The sequence below is a fragment of the Lagenorhynchus albirostris genome, chromosome 3, assembly GCF_949774975.1.
Source record: "Lagenorhynchus albirostris chromosome 3, mLagAlb1.1, whole genome shotgun sequence".
In the NCBI taxonomy this organism is placed as follows: domain Eukaryota; kingdom Metazoa; phylum Chordata; class Mammalia; order Artiodactyla; family Delphinidae; genus Lagenorhynchus; species Lagenorhynchus albirostris.
The window spans coordinates 133233056-133252139 of record NC_083097.1 but is presented as its reverse complement, the minus strand read 5'-3'; positions in this window follow the sequence as shown (position 1 = coordinate 133252139).

The window sequence follows — 19084 nt, the reverse complement described above, 5'->3', positions numbered from 1 at the left end:
ACCTCTGTTCTTTGTTCCCTTGTCCCCTGTCTTTCCTCAACCCTCCCGTCCCTCCTCTTAGGTCCCCTGCTGGTTCCATCCCCCCAGCCCTTATCTTTGTTTTCCTTCCTTCTGGCTGCTGATAGAGTGGGAGTAGTTGCAGGCCACATCCCTGATTTCGGCAGACCCAGAGCCAGCACATCAGCCTAACACTAACAGTGCCCGGGGAGAGGGAGCCTCGGTCCCTACAAGCAGTATGCCCCCACAATTTGGAGCTGAGCTAGTGGCTTTGGAGTAAAGCTCAAGGAGTCTGAGGCGTCCAGCTTGGCAGGCAGCATGGAGAAAGGACTGACTGTTTCTTCTTCCCACTGATCTCATTTAAGTCAAGGCCAAACACCAGGGCTGGGGCATGTCATTTGTAAGTTGTAGCCTCAGTGACCTTCCCTGTCCCTTCCTCACAAAACACACACACACACACACACACACACACACACACAATTTCTTATTCACTTTTGTTCAGAGCAAAAGGCCCTGTGACTTTTCAGGTGTGGTATATGAACACGCATGCTGAAAAATAAGATCAATAAAGGGAACCAGAGCCACCGCAAAAGGAGATGCTGCTGCTGCGGAAAGGGCTATCCTCCATCCCCTCTGCCTCTTGCCCATCAATTCTTTTCAACTTCAGTTGTTCCTGGTTCCTTGAGTGAGCCCCGTTAGAGCAGAGCTGGCGTCTTTCCTTAGAGGACAGCGCCATCTAGCAGGTGAAATGCCAAACCCTTAGCAAGCAGCCCAGAAGAAAACCTGCCTCCCTAGCTCCCAACCAGTTCCCAACTTCCCTTTTTAACTCTCAGCCAGTCAATCCCCAATTGGTCTGAAACAGCGATTTAACCCTTTGGCCTCGTTGGAGATTTAAGTCCATTTCCAATCACCTCTACTTCTCCAGTGCCTGATTGAGTTTCAGTTTGTGGCCTTAGTTTCTAGAAAAGGCAAGAAAGTTCTAGGTCAAAGCAAAACGAAAAAGAACATCCTAAGGATATCTGAATGGCTCAGGCCCCCTCTAGAACTCTGTAGCAATATTTTCTTCTCTTCCTTTTTTCTATCATTTCATTTCCTCCCTTCTTTTCACATTTATTGAGTACCTGCTGTGAACCTGGCACTATGCTAAGTTAATTAAGAGACAGCTCCTCTCCCCAGGGTCCCACAGTCCAATGGACTCAGATGTTAGACTCCTGACTTTGCAGAACCTCTGATCTGGGATGGGGCCTTTGTCATCCTAGCTGTGCTAAGGATCCAGGGGATAGAGGAAAGAAGACAGTCCCAGGTCCCCCACTTCCACCTCTATCCAAACAGCTTCATGTTTATCCAGGTTTTACTTCTTTGGTTTCTGCCTAAGATTTTTTTTTTTTTTTTTTTGCGGTACGTGGGCCTCTCACTGCTGTGGCCTCTCCCGTTGTGGAGCACAGGCTCCGGACGCGCAGGCTCAGCGGCCATGGCTCACGGGCCCAGCCGCTCCGCAGCATGTGGGATCCTCCCGGACCGGGGTACAAACCCACGTCCCCTGCATCGGCAGGCGGACTCTCAACCACTGTGCCACCTGGGAAGCCCCTGCCTAAGATTTTGTTTGAATGAAGTATTTTGAAGATATCTGCTCCAATCTAAATGTCTCACTCTACAGATGAGGACATGGGGTCCAGAGAAGTTTAAGGACTCACCCAAGGCCATAGAATTAGGGGAATAGCTCTCCAAGTTTTACTTTCCTGGCTCCTTGACAATAAAACTCTATCAGGTCTTCAAGGCCAGGCTTTACAAGGTGAATGAGGGCAAAGTGAACTGCTCTCACAATTTTGTATTTTTGTTTGCATCTTTCCTGCCAGACTCCTTGTAGGCAAGTGACCATATATGAGTCTGCTAGGGCTGCCCTAACAAGATACCCTAGAGTGGGTGACTTCGGCAACTGAGATTTATTTTCTTATAGTTCTGGAGGCTACAAGTCCAAGATCAAGGAGGTGACATTCTTCTGAAGACCATGAGGGAAGGATCTGTTCCAGGCCTTTCTCCTTGGCTTGTAGATGATCATCCTTTCCCGGCATCTTCATCATCTTCCCTCTGTACGTATTTCTGTCCGAGTTATCTCTTCTTATAAGGAGACCAGTCATATTGGATTAGGGCTCTTCCTAATGACCTCATTTTAACTTAACCGCCTCTGTAAAGATCCTCTCTCCAAATACATTATGAGGTACTTGGGACCTTCAACATGAATATTCTGGAGGGACACGATTCAGCCCATAACAGATGGCAAATAGTTTTTATTTGCCTCACGAACTTTAATCAATTGGTAGTGGCTGCCTAGACTCCCCCACCCCACCAAAAAGGATGAAGAGGATTCTCAAGATTGAGAAGAGGATTCTAAGATTGAGTCCACATGGGGTCCACATTGCCAATATAAGCTACAGGCATGGCAGTGGGAAGTGGCAGCATGATTGTCACACATCTGCCCTTGGTGAGGTAGGGCATATAGACACTGCCTCCTAGGAGCAAGAAACATATATCTCCGCAACATACCTCGACATACCAAAACATCTCAAAGCCATACTTCTGAAAGAAGGTCCATAGCAATCATGTGGTCCCCTCTCAAGCCCTTTATTTTACAGATGAGGCAAACTGAGATCCAAGGAGGTCACGACTTGCCTAAGATCACTCAGCTCCTTTGTGGCAACATCAAGACCAGAACTTGACTTCGTATCTTTAATCTAGCATCCTGTCCAAGACTTTGGTTGCCCCTATTAACATCCAATAAAAACAGAAGCTCCAATATTTCCCAGGCAGGATCCTCAAGTTCCCCATTCCCTCAGACCCAGGAAGGAACCATGTGAAGAGAACTAAGCTAAAAGTTAAAGGTTCTGGTTGGAGTCTCTGGCCAACTCCATACTGCTTGGACCACTAAGTATTAAAGGATTCTGAGGCTGCATTTAGGCTTTTCTGGAGAGAACACTGCCATCAATTAGTGATGTCTGCCATTGCTATGGGCACAGGACTGGGTAGGGGGAAGATGAATATTATATATTTGCTGGGTTAGCTAATTTCTAAAGTCCCTTCCAATCCTAAAACTCTGTAATGAGAGCCTTGAGCAGGAGCCATGGGTTTCTTCCTTGAAAGTAACTAGAAAACTGGGTTAAGAGACATGTCATGGTGATCCCAATGCCCAAACACAGTTATGTGACCTTCTGCAAGGTCACATGGGCCCTTCTGTGTAGGTTGCTGTCCCAGAAGCTCCAGCTATCCTTTATACACACATCTTTAGTTTCAGTCCCACTGAAGTTATCATTGGTGTTTCTCCATGTAGAAATCTCCCCCCAGAGTCATTTGGTGAGACCCAACTCTGGGTCCTGGATGAACACTGGTAACTTCCATTTACTTGATGCAGTAATAGGCAAGAAGTGTTTCCTAAAGCGTTATCCTTGAGGCAATTGCAGGCGAGGGGCCATGCAAAGGTCCACTGACTCGTGGGCCCTGGAAAAGTCCAACTACAAGAGAATAGATACCATTTCGCAAAGGCTTTCCAGCATGCCACAGCATTATATGTGGCTGACCCACGCAGCTGCTCAGGGATAGGGGAGTCGAAGACATTTGCCTCTTAACTTCATAGAGGCAATGAGCCTTATTCACGTTTTCCTGTTCCAGCTCAGCCCGCAACTCCCCAGCTGCCTCTTACTCTTCCCTCTTGGCAGGCAGGCCTGGAGCAGCTTCTGAGAAACTTTAGGATAGGTATTTATCACCTGGAGAAACTTTAGGATAGGTATTTATCACCTGGAGAAAAAGCTCCATGTGAATGGGTATGAGAGAACCCAGAACTGGTTAAGAGCTCAGCTCTGGAGATAGTAAGATCTAGATTCAAGTCACAGTCCAGCCACTTTCTAGCTGTGTGACCTCAGAAAAGTTACTTAACTCCTCGAAACCTCAGTATTCCTATCTGGAAAATGGGGACAATAATAGTACCTAGCTCATAGGGTTGTTGTAAGAATTAAATGGGATCATATTTACTTGTACTATTATTAGTATTATTAATTCAACACATATTTAAGGAGCACCTACTCTGAACTGTTTGGGATACAAAGACGCATAAGACATTGTTTTTTACTTGGCAAAATTCATGGTCAATTACAATTCAGTTGCACTACAATATCAAGTACCTAGCCGGATATCTGTCCAAAATACAAGGCAAGAAGGATTAATTCAGTCTGGGAAGGTAGAGAATTTCCTTTACATAGCCAATAACATTTGAGCAGGACCTTGAGGAAGGAATAAGTTTTTACTACAAGTTCTCACCAAGGGATCAACGTATGCCAGAGGAACAAAGCCTATTCTGGGAACTTTGAGTGTGGGCTGTGCCTGGAGGTGGTAAAGTCCCTGGATTTATTTCCATGGATCCAGGAGGGAGCACCCCTGGAAGTCAGGAGATCTGACCTGACCCTGGATTGCCGTGTCACCTCAGTCAAGTCATCCTACTTCTCTGTGGCTGTTTCTTCAAATGTCAAATGGAACTGATGACCCACGAAGAGGTTCCATAATGCTTAAAATTTAAGTAAGACGGGCTTCCCTGGTGGCGCAGTGGTTGAGAGTCCGCCTGCCGATGCAGGGGACACGGGTTCGTGCCCTGGTCTGGGAAGATCCCACATGCCGTGGAGCGGCTGGGCCCGTGAGCCATGGCTGCTGAGCCTGCGCGTCCGGAGCCTGTGCTCCGCAACGGGAGAGGCCACAGCAGTGAGAGGCCTGCGTACCAAAAAAAAAAAAAAAAAAAAAAAATTTAAGTAAGAGCTGTGTGAAAGCTTTGGGAAATTAAAAGAGCTATTCAAGCAAATAAGAAAAACAGTAACAAATGTTTACTAAGCACTTACTACCTGCCAGGCACTGTGCCAAGGGCTTATAAGCTTGACTTATCACAACAGCCGTTACTATTGCCACTTGCAGATGAGGAAATCCATTGGGAAAAGAGGTAACCTGCTCAATATAACACAACTAATGTTGGTGTGTAAGTGAGGGAAATGGACAGTGCCCCTCATCCCCACCCCCAGACATGCTGGAACTGTTTCTAATGATCCTGGGGTCTGGATAGACCCATGAGAAACGGAGGCACCAAACAATGCTGTACCCAGAACTAGACTAAGGCTGCAGGATAGCATCCTGCTTAAGTCCAGCCTGCCAGCCCCTAGAGAGGCACAAAACATTCTGGGTCTCTTGGCCCTTTTCCAGGAGATCATAGCCTTAGCACATCACTCTTTGTCCAGTGCATGCCAAGAAGAGCTCAATATGCAAATGTCAACTTTCACTGACACACACCCCCGGTCACTGCCTGGATTGGGGGGCAGCCACAGCACAGAACACATGCCTAACTCATTGCTAAGTTCCTGCGGCCACCCCTTGGCCAGAAGCCCCAGTCTCACAGGACATCCCAGTGGAGGGCCCAGGGCTCCTGGGAAGAGCTCCCTGACCCCTGCAATGAGCCTTGGTAGAACAGGGTTAAGGGAAAGTGGGCCCAGGGTCACCAGTAATGCCTCCAAGGCAAAGGCAGGCAGGCCCGGCTGTGAGAAGCTGAGTTGAGGCTGGCTGGGGCAGCCTATGGAGGAAGGGAGAGGATGTACTGGGCTGCCTAGAGGCTGGCGATAACTGAGGCCTCACAGCTGAGACAGTTAGCTCAGGGATTCAGAGGAATCCCATCCACTGAGAAAGCCCGGAAGTAAAAGCTCCCAGTGAAAAAATGACACCCACACTGCCTGGAGCTGGGGAAAAGCCCTGGTTACAATGTCTTCTGCTTCTGAGGAAAAGAAGGAATTGGTGGGGGGCGGGGGAGGGGAGGGGGTTCGTTGCTGGTGCATACAACAGGGGTACAGTAGGGTGATCATGGGTGCTGGCTGTCTATCTGCTCCTGCCCCTCCAATCTCGCCCTATGTCCAATTTTCTTTCTTCTGCCTCCTCTTTCTCATCTTCTTCCTCTGCCTCCTCTTTCTCATCTTCTTCCTCATTTCTTACTACTAGTTCTAGGTAAAGTTTTTTGAGTTCTACCCCTATGCCAGGCACAGTGCTAAGTGCTTTACATGCATTATCTTGTTTAATCTGCATAAGAACCCTCTGAGGTAGGCAATATATAAAGATTTCAGAGAGGAAGAAATTGAAGTTCAGAGAGCATTAAATAAACCGCCCAAGGTCCCAGATCCGATGCAGCATTCAAATCCAAATTTTTACTCTACAGCTTGTGACCTTCCCGTTGTACTACCTGCCCATAAAACTTGTTTGTGGAGAGGGAGCCCATCAGAGGACTGCCTACCAGAGACTATGTTTGAGCTAAGTTTCTTTTTCTTTAACAGAACTTACCAGCTGCGTCACTGTATAAATCCCTGAAGAGAACTTTCCTCAGAAGGGAGGTATTGTGAGAGTACACGACTGTTCTCAGACAGGGATGTAATAAAACCTTACGCCTTTTGAGGGTCTGAGAAGGAAGGAGCCCTACCCCAGGGGAAAGGGTAGGAGGGGAGGAAGCCGAATCAATGCTCTAGGCTGCTGAAGGGGAGGACTTTGAAGCCAGCCCTTCAGCAATGATGCTGTTGACAACTTCATCCCTGGAAGACATTTGAGCACGTGAGGGTGAGACAAGAGCCCCTGAGGTCCCGCTGTAACCATGATAGGACCTGAGCTGAAGCCTCGCCCAAGAGTGGTGCAGAGCGATGCTTTCCAAGTCACACACGGGCCAGTGAGAAACCACATCACTAGAAGATTGCCCATACTCCACTTCCCTCCTCAGCAAACGTCCAATAAAGACTGACTACCCTGTGGGCTAACTTAGCAAGCCCTTGGGATTTGGATAATTCAAGGGGTGGTGGGAGACTCTGAACTTCCTTTAATAAGGCATGTGAGGATTTCAAGCAATTAAAAGAGAAAATAAGAAAACCAATTCTATTTGCACACTGAGGTTGCCCCACAAGCTGAGTTTTTCTTTAGGGTTTCTCCGATTGGTCTTTCTATCCCGTTGGCATGATGTAACAAAAGAGTGGTTATCATAACTTTCTCAAGAAATCCATAACTCACCAACAAGGATGATTTCTTTCCCCCAACCAAGTCAGGGTCACCATGTATAGACGCACAGGCTGCGCACTGCTCAACTCCAAGGGGTACTATTCACACAGACTATGATGTGAATGGTTCCTCTAGGTGTTATGCAATAAAGAGGCACTGAATTGCACTCTCCCATTTTTTAAGAATCAGTTCAAATACATCCTTCTCCACCCAGCCTTCCCCAAAGAGCCCAGCTGACAAGAAGTACTCCCTGTTTTGTACCCACCGTATTCTCTCTACAAGACACTTCCTGCCTTGTAGTTACTGTTTCGTGTGAATAGCTAATCTTTCCCACCAGACTATGGTTCTTAACCTTTTTAGAGGAGTTCTGAGCTGCTTTCAGCATCCTATCAGAGATACAAACACTTGCCCTAAGGAGAAAAAAAAAAACCAAAAAACTGCACAAACACATGTTATTTTGTATCCAATTTCCCAAAATTCACAGATGCCCTAAAAACCATCCACAACCATTTAGGGTGGAGCTACCAGGAGAGCAGAGACAATATCTGCCTTGTTTACCATGGCGTCCCCAAAATTAGCACAGTGCCTGACACACAGTAGCATAATAAATGCCTGTTGAAGGAAGAAATGATTGACCCCTGGAATCCTTGAGTGCAGGGTCAGCATCAGAGTCATTTCTTTAGCCTCAGGGAGTTTCCAAGACAGTGGACCCTCAACCAGCCTGGCCCTTCCAGGCCCAGCCAGAGAAGGAAACTTCGCCAAGCTCCAGAGTCCCCACCATGAAAAGGCAATGTCCCTGCTTGGTGGGGCTTTTAGGCATTGAATGGGAAATCTGACACAATGACTTTTCTGGCTACTTAGAATTTATGCTTCCCTTCTTTTCTGCCCAAGGAGATACAGAAGTTTGTTTAGTGAGGTGAATAATGTTAATATGATAATAATAATAATGCCCTACATAATTTGCAAATTAAACTGTCCTCCACATTTTCACATGTATGAGCTCCTCTAGTCTTCACACATTATCCAGTGAAATAGATATCACCTTCATTTTACAGAGCAGGAAGCTGAGGCTCAGAGAGGCCAAGTTACTTGCCCAAGTCACACTGTTTGTCAAAGGCTAGACTAGCACCCTGGAATTCTATCTGCTTCTCCGGCATTCTTCTGCTGACCTCACACTGCCATATAAGCAATTACTGGACCCCATATTAAATGTCTTCTACATGCAGACATCAGCACACTCTGAGTTTAGCCTGTCTGGGCCATGCCTCAGAGTCTGTCTGCACCAAGCTAGAAAAGTTCATCTGCTCAGCAAGTATCACCTGCCACAGGCTTCCAGCTGCCAAAGCCAGGCTAAATGAAGCCAGGGACTGCCATTAGGACTCTCTTGGGTCAACAGTCAGAAACATAGTGGCCCAAAATGGCCCAGTCCTCCTCCGCCACCAAATGCTGGCCACTGGAACATCTCAACCACACCTCCTGTCTCCCAAGAGCGCGTGAGCTGCGTCCTCATTCCTGAGCCTCAAGGCATGACAGAAGGTGAAGGCTTGGAACATCAAATTCCGCAAAGAACAGTTCAGATAACTGAAGGAAAGAAAATGAGTTTGGGAAGTGAGTTAAAAGGACCTCTCAGAGCAGGGGCCCCTGCTCGAAGGAAAAGAAGTCTGTAGAAGGCACTCAAGTACATAAAGAGATGTGCTACTATGGACGATTTACACTCATTTTTTTGGCATCTGTATCATAGGTGAAAAAAGGTAACAGCTCCCACTGTAACGGGCAAATTCTAGGGTAAGTGTGAATAAGGACTTCCCTACTGCAAGGGTGAATGGGTTTGTAGAATGTGCCCCCCACAAAAGCTTCAGAGTGGGATTTGCAACACCTAGAATAAAATCACTTAAGGGCAAATCACCTTGCATTGAGTTAAAGGGGTAGATCAGCTGACCTCTACATAGACCTCCCTTCCCAATTTGAAATTATGTTGCCACCTTAAATCATAGTAATGTCTTATGCCTGTATAGACTTTACAGTATTCAAAGTACTTTTACGGAGATTGGATCACCTTTGACAATTCTGGAAGGTAGTGTGGGAGGCAATTACCATCTCCAGTTTATAGATGAAGAATGACAGCCTTACAGGGCAATGCTTTTTCCAGCCAGCTATGGAGAGCCATGCATCTTAACCAGCTGGGATCTCAGCTCTCAGCAGCTCAACTGACAAGGTCTGAATCCTTGTGCCAACCATGTGGGTTTCTGAGAAAGCCCAGGGAAGCCCTTACTCAGACAATCTGGGACGGGGGTTGGACAACCGCACAACCAGAGCAGCCAAGAATGAGAAATCACAGTGACACCCCTTATCTGGCCGGAGCTGCCTGTAGATAAGGTAGAAAAGAGTGCACGTCACAGCAACTTCCTGGGTTTGTGTTCAGACAACCATTCCCCCTCAGTCCCATTAAAAAAGACTCCAGTCATGAAACGCTCCTCTCTTCCTGTCTCTTTGTCTTCTCCCTGTTCTTTGCTCTCTCTCCCCAAGCCTCCTTCCTTATCTTATTGCTCCCTCTCCCTGAGGCTTGACAGTCCTCACCTCTCACCTTTCGCTGCAGGGCAAAGAAACCACTTGACATGATGACGGGTTCTGGGGAAAGCCCTTGCCCCCAAAGATCTCCCACTCTCAAGAGCTCATGTTCCTAAAAGGAGGGGCAGTCTTACATGTGTATATTGGCTGGTTAAATCTCTGACAACTCGGTGGGAATTATTTTACCACGATGTCTCCCTTTGCATCAGGAGTGATGTATCTAGTCAACAACTATGCTAGGCATAGAGATACACATCCCCAGGCCTCATGGTATTCGTGGTTTTGTATGGGGCTTCCCCCAGCTCTGTCATATATCCTGAACCCTCTCAACCCCCAGGCAGCTGGGAGGCAGACACAGGGGCAGGGCAGTCTGACCTCCCAAATGAAGTTCTCACGTGTGCTGCAGTGTGAGAAAGGTTGAGCATCGGTCTGGTGGACCTACAGCAGTCAAATCCAAGACTCTTGGAGGGAGGAAGGGAAGGCATTGAAAGGGGGAGAAGACCTCTGGCCAGAGAATTGGGGGTCTCAAAGACCAATGATCCTTCACAACATGTCAGGAATTTACCCCACTCGCTGTCACCACTGCCACCCCCAGTCCATATACACACTCACCACAACCCAACCAAAGAATTCCTTTGAACTGTCTTGTAATGGCAACTGAAGTGGGATCCAGAGACCCTCCAACCACTTACCTGCTTCAGTTTCCTAGCCAGCTATTTCACCCTTGTCCTGCTCCTCCTGAGATCTGAGAGGTAAAGCGGCCCAAGACCACACAGTACGTGAAAACAGAGGGGATGAGAAATTGTATCAGGAACCAGTGTGTTTGGATTTGAATCCTGGCCCACCACCTAACAAACCTGTGACCAAAGGGGCATTACTTAGCTTGCTTCCCTTCCCTTGTCTGTATGATGGATATCTGAATAGTCCCTGCATTGTTGCAATCCACCAAAGAGTAAATGAGGTAATACAAGGAGATATTCAATGCTTGACACACAGTAAGTGCTCAACAATACCAGTAGCCAGGTCTGGAGCTCTTGCCTTTGGCTTTGTGGTAGCGGTTGGTTGGTTTGTTTTTTCCCTTACCAAATTACCCTTTGTGTCATGGAGAGGAGGTTGAGATATTTATGGCTCAGTTCCTGATCCAGGAGAAAGAATGACCCTTTGAAATGTCACCAGAAGTGCACTTTGTTCTTGCTGCAGACTGAGATCAACAGAATTTTGATACTTCCCCACTCCAAGACTTGTGCCCCATTAGAGAAAAGCAGACCCCAACTCTGAGGTCTCCCCACTATCTCTCAAAACCAGCTTCTTAAATCAAATTACGGAAGGATCCTCTTTTCAAATGCAACTTTGACATCAGACTAGCCAAAAAGATACAGTGGTCTCGTCTTAGTGACACAATTCTTATCATGCTAGCGATTCTTGCAAAGAAAGATATGAAAGTCTCATTCTTCCACAGAAGGGCTTGAGTAGAATTGAAGATTGTGCAGTTCAGGGGAGACTTGCTATATAATATCTGAAATCACTAGACATTTGAAAGCAGAAATGTCTTTCTCCTTTGAGTACTGCATCCTAACTGCCATCCAGAGATGATTTATATGTGCTCATCCTTATTACAGGCTACACATAATAAAGGCATGATAGAAATCATATCTGCATAGATTCAGGCAGCTCTGGGAGAGAGGCTGCCAGTTTTGTTTGACAAGACACTCAATCAAGCAAAAAGGTTTAAAATATTCCAGGAGGATCCCACTGCCTGCTCAAGACTGTATATTTTTATCCAGATAACAGAAATCCTAATTGAGCACAACATTAGTACTCATTTTTCCTAACTCCTTCTTGCAATAAGAAGTACCAAAGGAAAATTACAAAAAATTATGGGCTAGGGTTTTGAAGAAGAGTTTGCCATGTGGTAGTTCCCATAAACTCAGGCATCGCCCCTCATTTGGGTGTTTCTAAGCAGAAAGTGAGGACTTCTGTGTCCACCGTACATTGGGTTGAGTTTTTCCCTACATTTTTGACACATTGGATGAAAACTTTCCTTCAGGACTTCTCCACATGTTTAAATCCCTTTTAAAGTGTTCCTTGCCCTTAGATTTATAGCAGGGTCTGGAACAGGGGGAGGTGAATGAGACGCTCACTCACCGAGGTGCAAAATTTAAGGGGGCACAGAAAACCCAGAAATCAAAATAAGTAATATTTTAATGCAATATTTTTGATAATACAAATGAACGCCAAAAAAAATCAATAGTGAATAAAAGATCAGAATTTTAAATAAAACAGACACCAAGTCTGCACTTGTACAACACTGCCTCACTTGCCTCACCCTAACACCAGCCCTGGCAGCCAAAAGATTTATTTACAAAAATGATAGCTGGTCTGCAAGTCATATTTTACTGATTTTATTTTTTAACATTGCATTAAAATATTATTCACCTTGAACCCTGCATGTTTTGGTACCTCTTTAAATATCGTACGGGAAGAAAACGCCTCACTTGCCTGCCCCATTCTCAAAATGCAGACAATGATGCTGAAACCCAAAAGAGAATTTAAAAACCCTAAATTTACTCATTCAAATACCTCCTCCTGATCATGGCATCCAACGGCATCAAACACTTTGACGCCGCACTAATGGTGAGCAGAGGAAGGGGGTGGGGGAACCACCATCCCAGCTTCTAAAAAGAATCTCTTGCCTAGCCATTACAAGAGCTGACAGGTTGGTAAGACGGTTAAAGGCATAATGTTCAAACAGTGAAAAAAAAAATTAAAAATGTAATAATAAAGTTAAATGTAACTATTTTAAAGCATAATTCTTTTGAGAGACGAGTTTTATGTTGGACCAGCATTTGAAGTAGCAGTAGGCATTATTAACGGGAACCTCTAAGAGAGAAGATTTAAATCACCAAAGTAATAAAAGCTCAACAAGGGCTAGCACCTTGAAAGGCACTTGGAGAGAAGATTGCATACAAATGCAATTAAAACGATGCTTATAAAATACTAAGATGTTAATTGGGTTCAGTCCCAGAAGCCCCAGCAGTACAGTATGTCAGAAGTTAGCTGGTTTGAAGTTTAAAAAGAGTAGTTTAATTTGTACACCTTGTCCTAATTACAGAGCTTTCTGCAGCCCGCGTATCTGTATGGTTTATTGTAGCTTGGAGCTTTGTAAAACAAACACACACACCAGTTAATTGGGTTATTGCAATGGAAAATTGGGCTACAGAACAGCAACCTCTCTTGCTGGTGTGCCTTTACGGCTGGTAATGAACGCTCCAGCCACGCCAGGGAACCCTGATTTGTAAGGTGTGCCGTTTACAGCTTGGTGATTCTGTTGGCCTGAGGAATAGGGGGTGATGCCGTGGAAACAAAGAATCACACCAGATAATGTTCCCTCACGACCACGCTCCCACCCCAACTGGCTTGCTTAGAACTGTTGGCACTGCCACCACCCCCCATATCCTGGTTCCTGCCCTTTCGAACATCCCAGCCCAGCCCGTCTGAAGGCCACATTCTCACACTAAAGCCCTAGGCCCCTGGAATGGAGCAAGGACAGGGGCTCATCCAGTAGCCCTGTTTTTAGAGCACCTGTAGGGAGACCTTGTGAGGTGGTGGTTTTTCTCCTAACCAGCAAATAAATATGTAATGCTATCAAAATAGGATCATTAAGTTGGATTAGGAGTGAGTATGGCTGAATCATTTTCCAGGAGTCCAATGAAATGTGCTTCTCACCATTAGGGTTTTGGCCATTTCATGGCTGGCACTGCAAACTTCCTTCATGAAGGGGACTGTGACATATTGCAGGTTTACAGTCTTTTTCAGTCACTCTCCCCATCCCCTTCTACCTCTAGCTGCTAAATATGAATCCACAGTGAAGTGAGATGAGAGTGTTGAGATTTTTATTCCTGTGCCAGCTAAATTATTCATCTCTTGGAGATTCAGAAGTGAGCAATGGGGTAGCAGACAGTGTGGAAAATATCAAATACAAGATTCCCAGGCTGGATCCCAGCTTATGGAAAATACAGAAGAGCCCCTTCAGTATTTGATCACGAGCAACAAAGAAATATCATCTTCTGCCACAGCCTAGGGCAGTTTTCCACATGGAGTCCACAGTCTAGCCCAGCCCAGGGTAGCCAGTCCAAGGTAAACTCGGACCATCAATGCCTAACTCCAACTTCCCCTCCACCTGGGTGCAGGGGGGACCTGGCTCCTCATGATTGAAAGGAAAGTAATCTGATCCGTGAAGGCACTCTAAGAAATTGATGTCTCAAAATTTTCTCCAGTCAAGAGTATTTGCAGTTTAAAAAAGAATCACCATGGGTAGGCCATTCTTTACAGAGATGAGAGAAAGAAGGCTTTGGGAGCCAGGGCCCTCACACAAGAGCCCATTCATCATGCTGAGTGGACTTTAAAACTCTCTGGACATCAAGGATAAGCTTTTCAACACGCCGGGTGCTGTAAAGAATCTCAGAGCACAAGGTCTCTCTTGTCAATGAGCTAATATTTTGGAGAGGCAAAGCCCACACCTGGCTCTCAGGGCTGGTCTGGAGGGTGAGTGGAGCAGAGAACAGTTGCTGTAGCAACTCCGGGTGGTGTTAGGGTAATTATCTACACCAATGATTTCCCTGGACCTGAAAATGTGGAATTAAAAATGTTTACTTTGGGCTAATCAAAATCCTAAAGGGAAACCTCCCCTGTCCCAGAGCCTGGATTTTAACTAAGCCTGGCCATGCTTACTGCCACTTAGCATGCGGGAGACATGAGCAGAGGCTCAGCTGTGTGAGTAATCCTGGCCCACCATTTAGCAGCTGTGTGGCCTGGGGCACATTCCTTCACCACTCTCTGCCTCAGTGTCCCCATCTGTAAGCCAAAGACAATTACATCACCTCCCTCATGGGGTTGTTAGGATGATTCAAGGCAATAATGCAGGTAAAACAGAACACTGCTGGGAACATAACAAGCACTAAATAAATGTTACCAATTATAATTATCACTATTAATATTATGCGTGCTTTACAGATGAGGAATTGAAGCTCAGAGAAGTTGACTAATATGCTTAAGATCTTATACACACACACACACACACACACACACACACACACACACACACGGAATAACAGAAATTCAAATTCAAACCCAGGAATTCTGACCCCAAAGCCCACGATCTTAATCATTATGGAGAGCAAGTCTTTCTGAAAGGATATCTCCTTACAACCCAGGACTCATTTCCTCAATGTGGTCCTTTTCCAGCCCATAACCTGGAAGAAAAGAGGGAAGTGGGGACATTTGAGAACACCGTGGTACCTGCGAGGCGCACCTGAGGAAAGAAAAAACTTGCAGATCTTAGAATCCCGCATCACTACAGACACACCACCCATTTCACAATTTCCCCCAGACGGGTCCCGACCCTGGGAATCAGACTTAAGGACAGCATCAAGGAGAAATTCCTGCAGTGCAAAGCTGCTAGGGTTTCTGCTTAAAAGTGACTCTGAGGTTGTATTAAAAAGCAAGAAAGCATCAGTAAACCCAGCCTCCCTAGCTCCAACAAGCCTGCGGCAGGCAGGTTATTATTATTATTTATTTGTTGATGGATATTCAAAGCCATCAGTCAGGTCTTCCCCCAGGCCAGGAAGCCGAGGAGCAAAGGCAGTAGAAATCTCGTTCTTAGTTCCCAGAGCTGCTTGAGAACTGAGAGTTATTAAAGTACACTTTGCTATTGCTAACTGCTCTGTGAGGTGCTTGACCCTACTTCAGGCTTCAGGCTTCTGCTGTCCCTACAGTACAGGCAACAGAAAGTCGTACAAATTGCAAAGAGGGACTCCAGGGATGAATGAAGAGGAAGTGGCAAGAAGGAAGAGGATGCTGGGGCTGGTGGAAATGGGGATTTTGTACCTTTGTTTTATACCCTCTCTGCCTTAACCTTTCATTACTCCATAACCACTGGACTCAATGAGACCAGAAGATGAAGAAAGTAATGTGTACGGCATCCTTCCCAAGGAAGGATGGATGGAGCTGTCAATGGCAATAAAAGTCCATGTAATAAGAAGAAAGAGACACTTGCCACAAGGGTGAGTACTGACCACATCTCTCACTGAGGGCTTTCGAACTTTTTCTGACCTTGATTATACCCCATAGTTAGAAATACATTTTACAGCACGCTGCAGACCTCCATGCACACACTCGAAAGTGAAACAAAATTTTCACTGAAATAATACTCACTTTTACCACATGGGATGTCCTCTGATACCTTCTTATAATTTTCTTTTTAAAATAAATCTTGGTGAGGGCTTCCCTGGTGGCGCAGTGGTTGAGAGTCCGCCTGCTGATGCGGGGGACATGGGTTCATGCCCCGGTCCAGGAAGATCCCACATGCCGCGGAGCAGCTGGGCCCGTGAGCCATGGTCGCTGAGCCTGCGCATCCGGAGCCTGTGCTCCGCCACAGGAGAGGCCACAACGGTGAGAGGCCCGCATACCGCAAAAAAAAAATCTTGGTGAGGACCCATAAAATTAACTTCATACCCACCTTAGACCTTGGAAATAAGAATCCTCTCAGAATGAAGTCAGGGAACCAACAGTTTTGACAACAAGCACCTCAATGGTTCTCTTGCACACAAAACTATGCCTTCAACCCTCAGCTGCCTCAACTTGCCTTCTCAAGAAACTACTATACATAAAATAGATAACTAATAAGAAACTACCATATAGCACAGGGAGCCCTATTCAATACACTGTAATGACCTATTTGGGAGTAGAATCTACAAAAGACTGCATATATGTTTATGTATAACTGACTCACTTTGCTGTACAGCAGGAACTAACACAACATTGTAAATCAAATATACTCCAATAAAAAAATTAACTAAAAAAAAAAGGCAATTCAATTAAGGAGAAAAATAAGAAACTTGAAATCATCCAGGAATTCTCAATGTCTGGAGGTGGCCAACTCCATAATGCCTAGTCTTGGTCCGTGACAGTTAATTTTATGTGGCAACTTGGCTAGGCTATGGTGTCCAGTTGTTTGGTCAAGCACTAATCTAGATGTTTTGTTTAGGCATTCTGTAAATGTGATTAACTATTAAAACCTGTTGTCTTTAAGTAAAGCAGATTACACTTTATGAGTGGGATACATCCAATCAGTTGAGGGCCTTAAGAGCAAAGACTGAGAAGAGTGAGGTTTCTAGAAGAAGAAATTCTGACTCAAGACTAATAGAAATCCTGCCTGAGCAGCCAGCCTGCCAGCCTGCCGTACACATTACAGACTTGCCAGCCCCCCATAATCATGAGCCAATTTCTTAAAATAAATCTTTTATATAGTATGAATATGCATGCAGATGTATATATATTTACACAGATATGCATATATGTATTTATATCTTCATATATACATGCATATATATACAAATATGTGCATATATATATATATATATATATAAAAATAACTCCTATTGGTACCTCCTAGAGGTTTGGTTTCTCTGGAGAATCCTGACTGATACAACGTCTAAAGTCGCATTTACTATTAAATAAACTTAATATAAAAAAAGAGAGTGTTTACTCTGGCCACAAATGGAAACTAATAATAAAGGGAAGGAAGAGTGGATTCAAAGAGACACAGTAAAAGATCTGTAATCTAGGTAATTCCATGGGAATTCCCTGTTAATTTGTTAAGGAGGTTGAAGGAGGGGAAGGAGTACAAAACTACACCCACGGTTTTGGCTTGTTGAGTACAAATAGTAAATAGAGTGAGCAGTTTGGGAAGGAAAGGTGATGAATTGAAATGTATACATATTACACCTGTGATGTTTGCAAAAATCTGCAGGTGAAGATACCTAGTAGGCAGCTATGCAGCTGTGTGTATGCACATGTGCCTGGATTTTAGAATCAGATCCAACCTAGATGGCGATTTTGGAGTCATTCATATATAAACAGTATTTGAAGACATGGCGGGAGATATGTATATTAGTTAAGACATTAGTTAAGACACAAACTGTCTGGAGGGTATTTATTGGCTCATATGTCTAAAAGTGCAGGATATGCTGGCATTAGATACAGCTGGGTAAAGATGTCCAAATGTTCAAATGTTCAACCATCCAAATGTTACTACCAGGAATCAGTCTCTCTCCATCTCTCATCTGAGTGTTTCTCTCCCTTTGAGGTGGGGAAATGGACACCAGCGCCTCCTGGCTGACATCCTACAAGTTTAGTACCCTCCATAAGAAAACACCATCTCTTTCCAAATAGATCGAGCAAAAGTTCCATAGCTGAAAATTTGGGCTGTTCCCCCAGCTCTCATGTGGTTCACTTCTCCTCACTCAGGTCTCGACTTAAATGTCAGTTTCTAGTGAAGACTTCTCTGACCACACAGTCTAAGATAGCTCCCTACCTCAGTCACTTATCTCACCTTTATTCCACTTTATCACTACCTGATATTATCTTGTTACTTTATTTATTACATATCTGCACAACTAGAATATAAACTCCATGAGCTCAGAGATAATTTTGGTCCTATTCACATTGTGGATTCCCAGTCTCTAAAACAGTACCTCCTGGCACATATTAGGTGCTCATTAAATATGCACTGAATTAATAGGCTTTGATCGCGGTGAGAGTATTTACACCAATGAAATGCTACAAATTATGGTTTTCCCCCCCCGCCAAATGCTGGTTGTTAAATATTTACCAGCACATCAGAATCACATGTACTGAGAAGGGTAGAGATTTTGTTCATTCCACCAAAAGTAATCAATTTGCTTTTACTAAAGGAAGGGTGGATAGATACTGGGAGAACAAAAACAGCTGATGACCACCATAGTATAGTTGACCAGGAAGTGTTCATAAACCAAGAGGAGAGATATAGCAAAGAGAAAATCCTGTAGGACACCAACACTGAAAGAAAAGGTGGATGAAGAAGAAGCCTCAAAGCACATAGTGAGAAGCAAATAGAAGTAAGAAAATCAAGTCACAGGTGTCACAGAAGTCAAGGAAAAACCAAATTTCAAGGAGGAAGAAATGGTCCATTCTAGCCTATGCTGCAGAGATCAAGGTAGCCTAAGGTAGTAATTAAAATCTAGGGTCTTTATTTGACTGATGAGATGGCACGATTCTGACATCCATTGGTCCACATTTCTCTATTGGGTAGATTTAATGCATCAGAAGTCACTGAATACAAGGCACCTAGCTCTTTTTCTCAACTACTGGGGTTTTCTGTGCCTACAGAGTAAAAGCAGGGCTCCATACTTTATGTGGCTCATTGGGGTACCATTGGCACAACAGATCGTACTCTTCCTTTGGGTGATATCACCTTCAAAATTCTCAGTTTGGGAATGAAAGACAGAGGTACCTAGTGATGCTATAGTAGGACTCCCATACTAAGTTTCCAAACTAAGTTTCCAGCTTAGACTGGAGACCACTGTTAATTTTGTGTTTGGGGTTATTTGTTTACTGTAGAACTACTCAGTCGAGAAAGAGGAAGGTTACC